Source organism: Pleurodeles waltl, chromosome 4_1 (genome assembly GCF_031143425.1).
Source record: "Pleurodeles waltl isolate 20211129_DDA chromosome 4_1, aPleWal1.hap1.20221129, whole genome shotgun sequence".
NCBI lineage: Eukaryota > Metazoa > Chordata > Amphibia > Caudata > Salamandridae > Pleurodeles > Pleurodeles waltl.
The window spans coordinates 133,727,550-133,743,120 of NC_090442.1; positions in this window are offsets into that span (position 1 = coordinate 133,727,550).

Below are 15,571 nucleotides of genomic sequence, written 5' to 3' on the forward strand. Positions count from 1 at the left end.
GAACAATATGACAACAAAACAAGAATCCAGTGAGTTGAACCAGAGATACGAATTTTAAATGTTCTAAGTAAAAATCACACCGTCAAGCACTAAGTTACAATAACAGTCTATAGTAGAGCTAGACCGGGACCAAGGTGTGATTTAAGGCCAACTGTGATGGAGCCCTGGTCAGATACAGCAAGGTGATTGGTCCTGGTAAAAGCCTGGTAGACAAAAAGTTTCTAAGTCCCATGTCAGAAAAGAACTTCATCACATTTTAGCAGAAGAAAAAATTTAAGTTCTTCTACATCCCGACATAGAAATGTACATTATCATTTTAAAAGAGAAAAATCCTCCCCTGAGGAGCCCGCCTCTAAAACTTTTGCTGCCATGATGGAACTGAGGGACATATATTCAAGAGCCTTTTGTGCCACATTAGTGTCACTTTTGTTTACACTAATGTGGCCCAACGAGGCCAAAATCCCTGCGCCATATTTACAAAGTGGCGCAATACATGCATTGCGCCAGTTTGTAACCCTTTGCGCTACATTATGCCTGCACCAGGCAAAATGTATGCAAAGAGGGTGTTCCCCTGTTGGGGGGGGCAAAAAAAGGCGCAAAAGAAATCTAAGAGATTTCTTTGCGTCATTTTTTACGGCACTTTTAACATCTCAGAGCAGGTGTTAAAAGGAGGCACACCATTGATTACAATGGGGCTCAATGGGTTTTGCAGGATTAGCTACAACATTTATGATGCTAATCCTGCAAAGCTCCGGACTAGCCTAAAAAATGATGGCGCTAGACCCCTAATTACTGCCTAAATACGGTGCATGCATGGTGGCTTTGGGGGGGGTACAAAAAAAAGTGGCACTGCACAGGGTGCAGCACCATTATTCTTAAATATGCCTCATATTATCATATACTTGAAGCAAATTTCTTGCAGCAAATTTTCTAAGTACCAATGTAGACTGGGACTTGGTAATTGTTTTCTGAGATGCTGAAGCCTTGAGGGACAAAGCTGGAATTCAATCCAAACCCATGAAAATACCAGTCAGAATCTTCTTCTCAACTGCCCCGCTGGAGCGATGTAGGAAAAGGTTTCCAAAGTTTCCAAACTTTTATCAGGTGCCCAAACAATGACATAAGTATACTTCTAAGGACTCCCAGGCCCTATGGGTGAAGACACTCAGAGGCTATCAGACTGTTAAACTAATCTTCTATAGGTCTAGAAAGTGTTCCATGGATGGTACCTTGTACTGTGACATTTATGCCGGGAACAAATCAGTGAGTAGGGGGTGAATCTTTGCTCTTCCCTAACAATGGGGCAGTAGTTCCTGTGGCAGTCCCCTCCTATGTGGTAACTCAAAATCGGGTCTGGGAGTATCTTTCCTCCCGCTGGGTTTGGTGCCAACCTGATTAGGAGATCAAGGACTGGGGCTTTGACAGCTGCCACCTAACATGTACGTGTGACAGGACAGTCTCATGTGAAGATAAGTTCTTGGGCCCAGTGGCGTGATGAAACCTTAGGGTGACCTCCCTGCAAGAAACCTCAGGAGGTCCCTGTTGTACCCAGAGCACATGCCTACAGGTGTATTTCACCTTTGTTGCCCGGGCAGCGATGGTGCAATACATCTACAAGAATTTCAGTGGTAAGTTTTATCTGTGGATGAAGGGTTATTCGGATGGCTGGGTGAAGGGTGGGTAGGTGGGATAGACAGACAATTAGATACAATGAATAGTGTAAAAAGAAGATTTTATGAGGAAAGAATACATGGAGAAAAATGTGGAAGAGTACTACTGAAGAGGGAGAAAGATTTGGAGAGAAATGGCAGGGTGGAAAAGGGGGATAAAAGACAAAGAGGAAAATCTGAAAGGGGGCAAGATGTCCAAATAGAGGGAAACACAGAGACGAGGAGAGGAAATAGTAGCTGGGTAGAGATGCAGAGAAAGATAGGGAAATGTGACACAGAAGAGAGTGAGTGATAGAGGAAGCTCAATGATGTGAACCACAAGCAATGGTGGACTTGCTTCACTATAATCACAATCACAGCATATTTCTGTGGAAAATCTTTTCATGAGAAGTCCCATCCAGTTTGATAAGGAACCTACCCTCATTTGGGGATCTAGGATTTCTGAAAGCGAAAGTAACATTATGTTTTCTATCAATACCTGAGTCGAAGTGCTGTACTGTAAGAGCATTATTTTCTGCTGAGGGGTCCCTATGGGATGAGGAAGTCTGGGGGCTGCTCATTGGGACCCTTGTGGTAAACATTACTGCATCTGTACTTTTTACTTACAGCTCATTCCATGCATCCGAAATTAGAGACTGTGGGAATGAGGCATTCCTTTTGGAGGGTTGGTATTTTTTGTCATGCTAGAATTAGGAGTATAAATGACCCGAGCACAGGAGATGGACTGGGTCAGGCCAACAGGCACCAAAAAGGATGGCTGCTGGTGAAATAGCCACAATAGCGCATCCCTCCCTTAACCCCTACCACCTGCTTCAACATGAATGGGCAATATGGAAGTTATACCACATTCCAGTTATATATGTGCCCTAAAATTAGGTATTCCACATTTGAATTATATGTGGGTATTAATATGAAGCTATTACAATTGAAACAAAAAGCTGATGTGGCTTAGTGTATTTTTCTGGCTTAGGCTAATCTTTGCCTTGACTTCATGTATAAAACAAAAATGCTGCTGTATCATGATGTTCCTTATGTGTTTATATTTCTTGCTCGACACCACACACACTAAGATGTGCACTGCTTTATTTTAAAGACATTGTTCTTAAAGAACTCACTGGAGGAAGCCCTTTTGCAGGCTCTTCATGCTAGTATACTGTTTCATTCACTTACAATTATTTTCTGTCGTTTATCTTAACTAGTTTGTTCTGGCACCTTCTGATGATATTAAGTCCGAAGGGGGAAATCAATAATTAAAATTCATATAGTGGGATAGTGCTAAAATTATTTATGACTTTTTAAAATATTGCAATATGATTTGTTGAAATATTGCTCACACTGTTCTGACTTTGCAATTTCAATCATTTTTTAATATTGAAATTGACTATACAAACCCCTGGATTTTGGGGGTGAGCCAGAGAGACTATTGGGCAGTTTGGGGTTTTACTAGATTTTATTTTGATTGGCTGCACATTTGAGACCTAGAGCCTGATTTATAACCGGGCGGACGGGTTACTGCGTCACAAATGTGACTGATATCCATCTGCCGAAATCTAAAATCGGATCGGATATCCATCACCACTGTGACGAACTAACCCGTCCGTCCAGTTCTAAATCAGGCCCTTAGTGTATTTTTCAGATTGTACTTAATATACCGCATTTTATCTGAACTATAAATGTCTTCATCGAAATTGATTCCTATGTGTTTTACTGATAAATTGAGACTGCTGCTGCACTTGCATTTGCTGTATACCCTGTAATATTAATACTCCATCATGATTTTCCAAAGTGATGAATCTCAAGCTCTTTTTTAAGTCAATCCTTTAATTGGCTGTCTTTTGAAATGCTGTTTTGAATCTTATGTTCATGGAGACCTTAACTCACAGTGCTTAAGGTCAACACAGTCCCGGCCACGCAAATTAGGCACCACTATTTTGAAGATTATCTAAGCAAAAGTGCACCCACGCACAGCCAACCACTAGCACTGCAACACCCTCCCACACAAAATAATGGAGGTAGAAACTTAAAATAGAACACCATAAGAAATAATGTTGAACTTAAATTAGATTTAAATAGTAAAATGCATAAATAAACATAAATTAATGTTGCAAAAATATAAAAACCGTACATATTTATAATTCAATTATAAAATATTGTAGAAACCTGTTTTCAATTGAAACATAATGTGACAAATTTTATAAAAAAATAATTATATTCATTTTCATTGACTCTGTACATCACTTAAATATTAATTAATGCACACTAAAATATTTTTTCTTTAAGATTCTTTTTTTTTAATTTAAACTTCAGAAAAATACATTTAAATCAGCATGTTTCCATACAATGTTTAATTCAAAATTACTGTAATAGTGTTGTAGCTTTTTATGTTGCTCTACGCTTAAAGCAAATCTATAAAATCAATTCACTTTAATCCTTGGCATAAAAATACTTGTAAGATCTATTTTTTAATTAAATACAGTTTTAACATTTTCCCTATATTTTACCATAGGGAGACACCACAGTCAGGGCACCTCCAGTTCTGACTACTCTTGGTTGGTGAACACATCCCTGGCTGAGTTGGAGGGGATGACGCATACGTTAGGCATCCTACTCCTCTTGTTAAGCATTTCACATAAGAGACTGTTCTCTGAAGTATCATCCTAATTTAGGAATTGTATTCTAATTTTACTTATTGTTTCTCATGTATTTGCATTGGCATGTTTACCTCATTTTTGGTATTATTTTCCTTTCACTATTTCTTGTTTCTGTTTCTTAATTTTCTCTGCACATTTTTTGTTTTGCTTTGCTGTTAGGAAATGGTCAGTGGAGTTGTTGTGTCCGGTCCTTGTCCTGTTTGGTTTCCCTTACTCTGTGGCGGAATATTGGGGGTTTGTGCCCTACAATTTGAGCAAAGACATGACCAGGGGCATAAGATAGGGACCCACAGCCCCCATGGTGCGAGGGGGCAGACTTCCAAATCCCATATGGGGCAGCACACTAATTAAGACAAGATGCTTTACAATTAACAGCAGCTGCAGACAATAAAGCTCTTTATGCACTGTACTTCGATTGAAGAAATTGAAATAGAAACAAAAATACATTTTGTTTCTGTTACCGCGCCTTTCCTTATTTTGTCTTTTATTATTAATTTATAAGGGGATGTGTTAGAGGTTCGATGGACCTTTTGACTACGCTTAGAGTGATTCCACCATAAGTCTCAAATTCTATGTCAATATATCATCATAATCAATAAACATCATCAATTATTCTTTGGCGTCAGAAATCTTCATACTCCATGACCCATTTGGCCATGAATAAACACACCTTGATGTAAAAGTTAAAACGTTTATTTCCCTATAGTAACAATGTTAATGTCATGTAAATTGGTCTCAAAACCAAGTGGTATAGATACAAGAACAACACTGGTTGACCAAATCTTCTAAAGAATCTCAATTAAACTAGTGCATTGATTACTAAACATTTGAGAGACACAGTACAAATCAATAGCAAGAATAACTCCGAAATAGAAATAGCATACATCTAGGTTCAGCAACTGATCAACATCAATCATCTGTGAATAGCAACCTGTTAACACTTTTGGGTCTCCCTAAACTAACCTTCCAATTAGAATAGTATGTTTAGACTTCATGCAAAACAATTTAGTCAACATAATCTATAACAGGCACAATAACATTTAGTTATACCTCTCCTCATATGGGTTAGCAAGCTGCAATTGTCTTGGTCAATTGGACATCATTTCGGTAAGTATCCGCAATGGGCAGTGAAAGGGACTGGTTCATGGAATGGGAACTCTAAACTACCGGAACCATTTAAAGCAATGTCTAATGATCAGCATTAAGATTGTAAGCAATAAATTTAAAGATAGAATCCTCTACGGAGGAAATCAAAGTAGGAATGAGCGCACTTCTCTCTGTGCAGTCGGACTAAATCAAAATCACCTAAAGAACTTCCCACATTTCCAATTGGTCAACGGATCATACGTTTACAATTAGTTCAATAAGGATTCGTTTCCCATTCTAAGATATAGCTAAACTGTCTTTCACATGTCGATGATTGGCTCCTCTGCTCCTGTTCCCACCATCTGGCTCATTAGGTGTCAATTTTGTATCCATCCGTACACCAGTCAGTGCATCCTTTGTTAGCTCCTGGAAACATCACAGTCTAAAACATCAAACTATACAATGCATGGACATCTAATACAAGACGTTCTAGCAAGCAGTTCTCATGAGAAAGTTAAAGACTTTTAGAGAAATCTGCTAATGTTTGGTCAACGCAGTGAAACAATACATGCATTGATTTCTCTAGACATAAACTCCAACGATTTTATTAAACAGGACAGTTTAACATGAGGCTGTACGAACTAGGCCCAAAACTTCGCTAACTTAAGGCCTATAATTAATAGAGAAAATACATAATGCAAAATCATTAATATAACACATTACTACAACAATCTAAACGTAGGCACTTCAATGAATATTAATAAGCATTTATTATTGACGTTTCGTACTTTAATGGCAGCCACTCGAGGGCACATTTTCCATTTCACACATTATTTTCTATGTTAGTCAAATTCTATGCAGATTCATAATCCAAAATACATAGAAATCATTAGTAATAAATTCAACGTTCACATTACTTTCATTTTCATAAAACCTAGGGCTGCATGTGGGAGTAGACTCCTTATCATGCTGGGTGGGACACCTTATTTGCTACAGAAATATGCTGTCTTCGTGACTATAGTGAAGCGAGCGCACAGTTGGCTGTGTTTCCTACTATTTAGCCTCCTCAACTCTTCACTCTCTTCCATACCACCATCTTTCCCTTTCTTTCTCTATGTCTCTCCCCAGCTCTCATTTCCTCTCCTCATCTCACTCAGTTTTCCTCTAGCTGGATATTGCAACACAGTTCTGTTTTTTTCTCTTTGCCCTTCCTTCACTTTTTCTCTTGGATGCGTCTTAATGAATCTTTCTTCTTCAGCAGAGCCCTTCCTCTTTTTCCTCTGTGTATTATTTCCTCTCACTTTAATTCTTCTTTTTATACTGTTCGGTGAATCCCACTGTCTGTCTATCCCATTCATCTGTCCACTCATCTGAGTACTCATCCATCCACCCCTCATCTAATCATCCCACCAATTCCTCATTCACAGCTGACACTTATAACTGAACTTTCTGCAGGAGTGTTGCACCTCCACTACCTGGGCAGTAGATGAAGTACATCTGCATGACATGTAGGTACAACAAGGGCCCCCAACCCCTCAAGGTTTGTCCCAGGGAAAGCCCCTCAGGTTTCATTTCACCGCTCAAGATGATTGCAGCATAGGATGGCTCAGAGGTGTTGTGTTGGCTTGCCTGAGCTGCCTTTTTACTTAATGACTTATCAAATGCCTCTTGTATATACTTCTATTACCTGTGGCTGTGCCTTACTCCACTCTGCAATTTCACTCTATCAAATATCATCCTTAAGTTCATGGTATAGTTCTGGGAAGCCATCAACTAGGTCTAGCGATTCTGTATTAGTGTGGGCCAAACATTGCATGGTAAGTTTATTTCATAGAGAGTTCTGGCCACCGAGCAATAGAGAGAATCACACATCACAGTCCTTTTCTGCTTTAAGGTTGTGTTAGTATAGCTATGTTAACCCAGTAATGGTCTGAAATTGTGTAGCCGGAACTAAGACAAAACAAAAATCGCTGGAATGACCACCTACTATGGACATTTTAAAGGGATGTATCTGAATGGGAATGAAGTTACCTCCCTACCATCTATGGCTCAGCGGGATTTGGATCTCACAGTAGAGTAGTGTGAGTGTATAGTACCAAGGATTTAGTTCAGTTGCCTATGCCTGCAGAGTCTATTGAAACATGCAAGATCACACGTGTGCATGTCCGTGGTGCAGAGTAACCGCCAGGGTGAAATGCTTGTACAGTGTGGCCGGTGGTAGCCAACTCATAGGACACCGGGGATGAGTCTAGCTCGTTGGTGAGATCTTAAACAATTATAAAGCACTATCTTTTCCCAACACTTCTTGTACTACCACTGTTACCTTCAGGAGACTTGATTTTTACTTGCCAGCTCTTCACAAAGTGCCTTTATTTGTCATCCTGGAGGCAAGCATTCAGTGTCCTCCTTTCTTCTTTCTTATCCTGGGACAGAAGTCCTTGTATTTGTGTGCATCCGCTGGTCAAAAAGCCTAAGTGTTCTTGGTTTTCCCCTCACATATATGACAAACTTGGGGTCATTCCTCCCTTTCTCACCATGTCCCAATTTAACACGATGTAGGAAAGTAGCCTCTTTTTAGCTTGGTTACCCCCACTTTTGGCCTGTTTGTCAGTGTGTTTGACTGTGTCTACTGGGATCCTGCTAATCAGGACCTCAGTAGTTATGCTGTCTCCCTTAAATTTGTTTGTTGGTTACTGTAAACTCAGTATTTCATCCACAATTGCCATACTGGTGCCCCCTTATAAGTCCCTATTATACGGTACCTCGGTACCCAGGGCATTGGGGTTTCAGGGGATCCCTATGGGCTGCAGCATATATTTTGCTACCTATAGGGTGCCCATGCAAAGGCTTCTGCAGGATTGTCATTGCCGCCTGTGTGAAAAGGTGCAAGCACCCTTTCACTGCCATTTACACTGCACCAGGTCACTTATAAGTCACCCCGATGGCAGGCCCTCCAGCCCTGACGGCAGGGTACAAAGTACCTGTGTGTGAGGGCACCCCTGCACTAGCAGAGGTGCCCCCACGACCTCCAGGACCATTTTCCCGGGCTTCATGTGTGCGGGGACGCCATTTTACGCGTGTACTGGACATTGGTCACTACCTATGTCTAGCTACATAGTGGTAACTCCCAACATAGGCATGTTTGGTATCAAACATGTTGGAATCATACCCCAAGGCTTTTGCAAGCATTGGTTGTATGAGTCCATGCACTCTGGGGGCTCCTTAGAGGACCCCCAGCATTGCCATTACAGCCTTCTGAGGTTTTCCAGGCAGCCCCGGCTGCTGCCACCTCACAGACAGGTTTCTGCCCTCCTGTTGCTTGAAAAGCTCGAGCCCAGGAAGGCAGAACAAAGGATTTCCTTTGGGAGAGGGGTGTTACATCCTCCCCCTTTGGAAATAGGTGTTACAGGCTTGGGAGGGGTAGCTTCTCCAAGCCACAGGAAATGCTTTGAAGGGCACATTTGGTGCTCTCCTTGCATAAACCAGCATACACCAGTTCAGGGACCCCCCGGTCCCTGCTCTGGCGCGAAACTGGACAAAGGAAAGAGGAGTGACCACTCCCTTGTCCATCACCACCCCAGGGGTGGTGCTCAGAGCTCCTCCAGAAGGTCCCTGGGTTTTGCCATGTTGGATTCAAGTTTGGCAAGAATCCCTGGGAACATTTGAGTGGCCAGTGCCAGCTGGTGACATCCAAACTGATAGGTGCTTACCTTGTTAGGTGACCAATCCCCCTTTCAGGGCTATTTAGGGTCTCTCCTTTGGGTGGTTCCTCAGATTCGGATTGCAAGACTCCAGCAGGAATCCTCTGCACTCTCCACTTCGACTTCTCACTGAAGAAACTGCATCTGGACCCTCCAGGAACTCTACAAGCTGCAACAAAGAAGCAAGATGCCTTCTGCAACATTGTATCTTCAGCTCCTGCCAGCAACTGCAACTGTTTCCCAGTCGTGCATCCTCTGAGGACACCCCGTCTTCAGCCTGCACCAAAAGAGTGACGGAATCTCCCTTGGGGTGTAGGAGTCACTCCCCTGCTTCAGAAGGCACCGACTGCAACAACGACCAGCTGTGTGGATCCCCTCTCTTGCTGAGCTGCGTGGATCCTGCATCACAGGTGGTGGACTGAAGTGGTCCCGATGGTCCTCACGTCCAACTGTCCAACTTTGGTGGCGGTAAGAGCCTGCCTCCCCACGCAAGACAGTACCTCTGTACACCATGTGTTTTGCAGCAGCCAAGGCTTGTTGGCATCCTTCCTCCAAGTCCTCTGTGCATCTTGTAGCTCTGGCCCCCAGCACTCCATCCTGCGACGCATAGCTTCGTGAGTGGTTCCCCGGCAACGTGGGGGCCTTTTTTTGTAGTGCTGCGTGGGCTTCTTCTGCACCTTCTTTGTCCATGTGCTGTGGGACTCCTGTGTGTGCTGCCTGGTCTTCTGTGGGTTTTTGGAGTTGCTGAGAGCCGCCTCTGACTAACCCTCCTGGGTAGAGTCCACCTGGTCCTTCGTGGTCCCGGGCAGCACCATTTTCCACTAACCGTGAGCTTTGCGTGTGCCAAGGCTTGTTGGCGGACTCCAGCAACACAAACCAGACTGCAATCCTCCATCTAGCGTGGGACATCACTTGCATCCTCCATGAACCCGACTCCATCTACTGGGGTGAATTACTGACTCATCTTCTTCACCAGTGGTTTTTCTTTTGCACCTTCATCCGGGTTAGCAGCGGCTCCGGTTCTTCCTGGACTCTTCTGTGCTTCTTGGACTTGGTCCCCGTCTTCCACATGTCCTCTGTTCGAGCAATCCACTGTTGGTGTCTTTTAGTCTCTTCTGGTTCCTGCATAATTCTTCTAGTTTCTGTGTGTGTTCTGGGAAAGTTACTGTGATTTACTCCTGCTTTCTTGGTCACTGGGGTGGGTTCTAGTACTTAACTTTGTGGTTTTCTAGTAATCCCAGCGCGCCTCTACACACTATACTTTCTTAGGTGGGAGACCGACTTTCGCATTCCACTTTCTTAGTATATGGTTTGTGCACCCCCAGGCCTATTTCTAACTATTGTGATATTCACTAATTTCACTGTTTTCTAACTGTTTTTATGCCTATTTCTACAAGCTAGTGTATATAATTTGTGTATTACTTACCTCCTAAGGGAGTATAGCCTGTATGTTTGTTTTGGTATTTGTGTCACCAAAATAAAGTACCTTTATTTTTGTAACACTGAGTGTTTTCTTTCATGTGTGTGAGTACTGTGTGACTACAGTGGTATTGTATGAGCTTTGTATGCCTTGGCTGCTCAATCACAGCTGGAGAGCCTGGCTTCTAGGTACTGCCTCCATTTCACTAATAAGGGATAACTGGACCTGGTGTAAGATGTAAGTACCATAGGTTCCACTACAAACTAGGCCAGCCTCCTACACATGAGATCAGTAACTTCTGCATAAATGTGTGGCAGATCTACCGCCTGAGTGATCAAATCCTTGAACCCTTCATTCAACCATCTTTGGAACCATGATAGGAAGGCTATGCTTGTGTTTATCTGGCCACCCTGTTTCTGCCAGCACTAAGGGTTTACTAAACCAAGATTAATTTTTAGCAGATTTCGACCCTGAAGGTCCGTAGGTTATACTGGAAACTAGCACTTCAAGGTCGCAATTGAATTTGTAATTGATTTACAAAATCTTCATTTACCTAACATTGCAGTGGACCTGTGAATCACTAAATCAACCGCTAATGCTCCAAGAGATTAAAAGACATCATATGAAATTACCTACAGGGTAATATCCAGGAACAAATGGTATCCCAACAGAATAATATACTTCCTTGTTGGCCTGTCTAGCAACCCCAACTGATCAAAGTATACAAAACTGTTTATTCTGTCAGGTCCCATCCTCTGACGATGCATGAAGCATTGATAACTACAATACAGAATTCTGATGGCGACCCTAGTAGCATGCATCTTACAGGCTGCTATTGTCGCGTAGGCTCTCATTATTCTAATGAGACTACTGGATTTTGAGTGGCAGAATCGCCCGTGGTGTGGGAGACTAAGTCTAACTCACTGCAGATGACACCTGTCGCTCCAATCCGGGTTTTGCTCCGGGTAACTAGCAGTGCCTCATCTCTACCCAAGGATAGGGATGACTGGGCAGCCGAGCGCATGACATACTTGGGGCCATATTTATACTTTTTGACACAAAACTGCGCCGGCCCAGTTTTGCGTCAAAAATATTACCGCCGGCTAATGCCATTTTGGTGCGCCGTGCGGGCATCAAATTTATACTTTGACGCACGGCGGCGCAAACCACAGGTGGGAGTCATTTATTTTGACGCACATCGCAGCGTCAAGTCGTAAAGCAAAATGACGTTAACGCGGCGGAAATGATTGTGGGTCGATTTACGACCCCGCAAACTGGATATGTGCCGTTTTTTGACGCAATAGCGTAAAAAAAAAAAACACGAACACTGCCATTTCACCAGAGGAGAGCCAAACTGGATCCCAGATGCCACCACAGACCCCAGGAAGATGACAACAGACCAGGAACCAGCCAGGAGGACCCACGCAAGAACCAGGACACTTATAAGAAGAAAAGAAAGTGTTGCTTCAGTGCAGAGGAGCAGGAAATCCTGGTTAAAGAGGTGACGGAACACCAGCACCAACTGTTTGTCATCTCAAAGTTGCCAATCAGTAGGAGAGAGGCAATATGGCAACAAATTGTTGACAAGATAACGGTGTGGCAGAAGTACGCAGAACAGTCATCGAGTGCAAGAAACGCTGGCATGACTGCAAGCGCAGGACAAAGGAAAAGATGGCCAGGAACAGGAAGGCAGCACTGCAGACTGGAGGTGGGAGTCCAGCACACCAGGAGGCCCTGGACCACATGGAGGAGATGGTGGCAGCCGTCATCCTTGAGGAGATCGTCACAGGGATTCAAGGACAGGACAGCGCAGACTACCAGGAGACAACGCACATGCAGGGTAAGTCGCATGGTGAATTGAAATGCACTGTCAACTGCAACCGGGGGGGGAATACCTACTACACATTGCATGTAAGTCATCATATACATGGAGTGGCATGGGTAAAGGGGCACGGCATGGGGGCATGGCCTGCACAGACAGAAGCTGGGGCACACCATTACACTACACCAACAACAGTCCCATGGGGGCATGCTGTCATGCCAACGATGGAGCAAAGGGAAATCCACGCCAGGAGGGAAGGCCACAATATCAAACTGACATCCCGGCACACGTCAGCCACCATACCCCCCACATTAACTAGGGCTCTCTTAACAACCTCTAGCCATACCGACAACTGGAATGTAACTGTGACAACAGTTGCCACTACCACTTCCTCTCTGTGTACAGCTCAAGTAGCCAATGGCAGTAACCTCCCCATGGATCATACACACCTAAATTAGGGGGTTGAGGATGACAACTTCAACAATCCCCTGAAAAAAGACAAAGGCCCCAGTACTGTCAAATGTCAATGCCCATAGAGGTTGCAAACATCAGCCAATTTCAACAACAATAGGAGCTACACAGCACTAAGGACATACCCATGCTGCATATGTCAAGGTCCATCCTGTGCCTGGGTCACAATGTAACATCCCAAATGTCATACTGCTCAGACAACAGCATTGTGGGGGGGGGGGGGGCACATGTAACTGGTCACTGACATACACCTGCACAGTCAGAGGAGGAAATAGGACACTGCTACGACAATCAGGGCAATCCAATGTACCACACATTCCCCAACATCAGCTGTACACATTACCAATGCCAACATCCATATTGTGTCATAACATTGCTATGCATAGGATATGCTACATGTCAAATACATTTAAGTGGCTGTGAAAGATCAGAGACTGGGGCCAGATTGTCAAGTGTGCTGCCAGTGCCATCAGAACACCCACAGCCAGTGAAAGGCCTCACCATGAGAATCGATGTAGACGGAGGGTTGAGTAGGACAAGAAGGTGGCAATTCACTATTTGGCCAAAACCAACACCTAGAAGAGATGATGCCAACAAGGCTAATAACTTAATAACATACATGTGACATGCAGGTGGCCCATAGGCCTGGGAGAATGCCCATCTGAAAGACTGGAGCAATAAACTCGAAACAAGATCACAATGTGAAATCATCACAAGGCAGGCATGTCACATCACTCATGTCACAACACAGACACACTAATTGTACCCTGTTTCATTGCAGAGGAAGATGGATCTCCAGCGGATATGCCTGTCCCAGATTACCCTGATGACATGGATGACAAGCTGATAAACATTCCCCAGGAGACTATCCAAAAGGTCCTTGAAACCCTCCACACCCCACCTTCAGTCACAAGGAGGAGCACAGAACAAGCAGCCATTGCAGAGGATCCACCCACCACCCCAATTGTAAGACCTGCCAGCTCCAATACAGCTGAGGACTCAGACGACACAGGCACCAGCTTTGAGAGAACTGTAGTTGGGGTACAGCAGGAGCTGGCCAAGGAGGTGCGGGTGGGGATGCAAACTATGGCAGCCAGCCTAGAGGGGGTGCGTTCATGGATGATGTCAACTGAAGAACAGGCAGCAGCTATGCAAGCCCTAACGTCTATCTTGCAGGAACAGCAAAAAAAACAGAAGGAAATCAGCACAGCTGTAATACAGTTGACCCAACACCTACAACAGCAATCCTGTCAACGCGTGCACGAATGCAACATTGAACCCCTCAGGGCCGACCTGGCTGCCTACCATTGTGAAGTGGCTGCTATTCTCAAGAACCAGCAGATCCTCCTTGCTGCAGTACTTCCCCTAAGACCTTCACAGGGAGCAGCTACCGGGATGTTTGACTCCACGTCTTCTAACACTGAGGTGTGTGTTGCCCCTTCACAACCACCACCACCAAGAACAGAGGAGGCAACACACACATCAGAAGAAGAAGACATGAAACAGATCACCTTCACACAGAAAAGTACCCAGAAGCACTAGTCCCTGCCACATGGCCAACTATTACCAAGGTCCTGCGCTTTGTAACATGCCAGTATTGCAACAACTCTACTTAATGACTGTTCTGCTTACCACTGTATATCTTGTCAGCCTGCCCAGTGATTGTCTCTCTCCCACTCATTGGCAAATCCTGTCCCTCTGCACTGTCTGAAACATCACCCCAGCATGTCAAAAGCATTTCGGCAACCCCTTGTGTAGGATCACAATGTAAGATGTCACTCTAATGGACTCACAATCATGGACAATGTACAGATAGCACTACAGCACGTTTCAATAAATAGCACTTACACAACAAATCTGTCTCTGGGTAATGTGACATATCAACTGTGCAGTAGATAACTGAAATGTGCCTACTGTCTGCTATTGGCCTTCAAAGGAGAACTGTACATGATATATGTCATTTACAGTGTGCGTGTACGTGACCATTGTATGTTAAGCATCACATTAGCTCTGGGATTTTCATTGTCCTAATCAGTATATCAGCAATGCTCCAGGAGGCAACACTCTTATTCTGATATTTAGAGATGAAGGTGTGCAAAAATGATTAGCCAGACCATGATATGGTGATTATTATAGGTGTTTATTTAAATTAGTTCATTAAAGTGGTGATGGTGATTATATTTAAAAGAAATTGTTCATAATATGTTGCCGCCTGCGTATACCAGCGGCCGTGTTCTGTAGTTCCCCCTCATGTTGCAGGCCAGCATCCTCCTCTTCAGGCATGTGTGGCTCTGGTTCCAGGAGGGGAATGTTCCTTTTGATGCAAATGTTGTGCAATATTGCACATGTTAGGATGATCTTACAGACCATCTCCGGGGAATATAGGAGGCTACCACCAGTGATGTTGAGGCACCGGAACCTTGACTTGAGGATGCCAAAGGTCCTCTCGACTATGGTGCGTGTCCTCCTATGTGCGTTGTTGTAGGGACGCTCTGCTGCAGTACTCGGGTTGCCAATAGGTGTCATTATCATGGCTGGATGCCATACCCCTGATCAGCTGCAAGAGAAAATGAATGGGATCATGTTGATGTAGCTAGCCCCATTGAAATGGCCTTTCATGGCAGTAGTTGTCTTGTGTTGTCTGTGACTCTTTTTTGTTATTATGTCGCATCCTAGGCTTGTAGGATGTACCATCTGCATCGTGTTGTTTCCTTGGCTGAACAAGTGTTTGGCTGCTGACCGTTTGTCAG